Source organism: Sinocyclocheilus anshuiensis, unplaced genomic scaffold (genome assembly GCF_001515605.1).
Source record: "Sinocyclocheilus anshuiensis isolate Anshui unplaced genomic scaffold, SAMN03320099.WGS_v1.1 scaffold2300, whole genome shotgun sequence".
In the NCBI taxonomy this organism is placed as follows: domain Eukaryota; kingdom Metazoa; phylum Chordata; class Actinopteri; order Cypriniformes; family Cyprinidae; genus Sinocyclocheilus; species Sinocyclocheilus anshuiensis.
This window is the reverse complement of record NW_015546160.1, coordinates 76923-79363: the sequence shown is the minus strand read 5'-3', so window position 1 is coordinate 79363 and position 2441 is coordinate 76923.

Genomic DNA, 2441 nt, shown 5'->3' with positions numbered 1-2441 from the left:
CTTCTTGTATTAAACTATCATTCTGGTTCTGGTTCAATCTTGGCTATAAGTTATTTTTAACTAATTTTACCCTGAGAAAAAGTCAATCAGTATCACCACTGTCCCGGCGGAAATCCTGGAGTCTTTTCCGCGCTCTCTCTTGATGTGTCTCTCGGCTGTGTCGTGGCCTTGCGCCCGACGTTTCCCAAGAGATTTTACTCAGCCTTTCGATGGATGCCGATGCGGTGGTATGATCTTCTCTGATGCTGGCCGTTGTCAATCCTTTCTTCTTTAGATCCTCCATCGCCTCTACTGTGCTGTTATAAACAATTGGACCATCTTTGAAAAAAATGCGAAGCTTAGCGGGAGGAGGTGTCTGGAAACGGAGACCTTTTCTTTGAGTAGTTTCCTGATTGGCACGAATGCCTTCCTCATCTTTTGAGTTTCAGCGGGGTAGTCCTGGTCAAAGTACACTCGTTTCCCCTTCAAGTAAACTTCCCTTTTCCTCCAAGCTGAACGAAGCACCAATTCTTTGATTTTATATTCTAGGAAGTAAACCACAATTGATCGGGGATTAGCATTCGGCGGTGGTTTGGGGCCGAGTGCCCTGGAACAGCGTTGTATCCCAAGTTCAGTGTCGGGGAGGGCTAGCTCCATCTTGATGAAACTTTCAATAAACTCTTGTATGTTGTCCCCTTCAGCCTCCTCCGGAATTCCATACAGTCGTATATTGTTTCGTCGAGATCTTGCTTCGAGATCTGTCAGTTTTGTTTGCATTTTTTGCTGGATGTCAAGGGTTTGACACAGCACTTCTTTAGCTTCGGTGTTCCATTCTTCCAAATCCGTCACTCTCTGTTCAGCCTCCTCCAATCTACCCATCGTGTCTTTTGATGGTTGAACAGGTTGATGTCTGTTCTGAAATTTGCCAAATCAGTTTTCATGTCTCTGGTGAAATTTGCCAAATCAGTTTTCCTGTCTCTGGAAAGAATCTCGTGAAAATTGTTTAACTCCGTTTTTACGTCTGATTGGATAGCTTTCATTTCAGCGTATATAGCGCCGGTACTACTTTGAAAGGTATCCTCGGCTTTGTGCTCACCAGCGTTGTCTTCATTTTTCGCTGTTTGTTTCTCATTTTTCTCGGGTTTTTGGGATGCTTTGCTTCTAGCCTTTCATTGCTTCTCCCCCTCCATGTTTACTAGTTAATTTCAAAGAGTATAATGAATTAAATTCGGGGAGAATAACACGTTTGTCTGGGAGCTCTCACTCTACGCTGCCACTCGCCCCGATGCCATACCGGAAGTCGGCTCAAATTACTTTTAATAGATACTCTCTTTAGCGCCTGATTACAATTCCTACAAAATCGTGTTATGATAAATGCTGTTTTAACTACGTTATAATGACCATTAATGTCTGTATTAGTTTGCTTATGTACTAGCATAGCATATACCCGATTAGCCTGATAACTTAGTTTATGCAGGAATTTGCACTTATCCTACATGTATTCACACTTATTTTTAATTTAATTGTGTGTTAAATTAAGTGTTAAATGTCCAAAGTTGTATTTTATAAATAAAACTAATTATGTTAAATTATTTACTTAATAGGGTATTGTTAGTTTGATTTATTAATTAGCAGGAAATCAAGTGTAAGAGATTACATTTAATTTGTTTCATTATGCACTAATTTGTTCTATTATGCACTATATAGTAGTAAGCCATACGTTTTTACATTAATATCGTTCACATGTATTTAGGATAATAATTAACTGATGGTTGATGGAGACCCGATTTCCAGGGAGGACCCGATTACATAAGAATTATTACATTCTTACTAAACTAATAAGAGGTATGCCTATTTTAATGATAAATGGTTAGTCATTATTATTATCACTTAATTTGACCAACATTCTAAAGCATTGCTACAGAATACAACAGTTAATGCAACTGATGGTTAACATTTATGAGAGAAAGTATAAGGGTTGTGTATCAAAATGATCTAGAGCAACATTCAAGCACACAAACATGCAACTTCAAGTTCTTGTGTGATCTTGAGCTATCAGCCTATAATTTAAAGCTTATAATATACAGACAACATTGGGAGACACAGAAAAAAAACAAGAATATATTTGTAAATATTTATTTAAACATGACATCATACACATTTAAAAAGCTTAATCTCAGTCATTCATGAGAAACGTACAGCTCTAGTGTCATAGAATGTCAACAAGTAATCTGGGAGAAATTCTGAGAAATATGCCTTTATTGTAGTTGTCTTCCAACGCTACCTAAATAGTGATCAGTTCTGTAATTGTTCAGGTAAACAGAGTAATGAGAAACACGTTACAGAAACGATTAATTATTTACAAAATGTGAACAGTCATAGGAGTAGTTTAAAGGGGTCATATGATGCGATTTAAATTTTTCCTTTCTCTTTGGAGTGTTACAAGCTCTTGGTGCATAAAG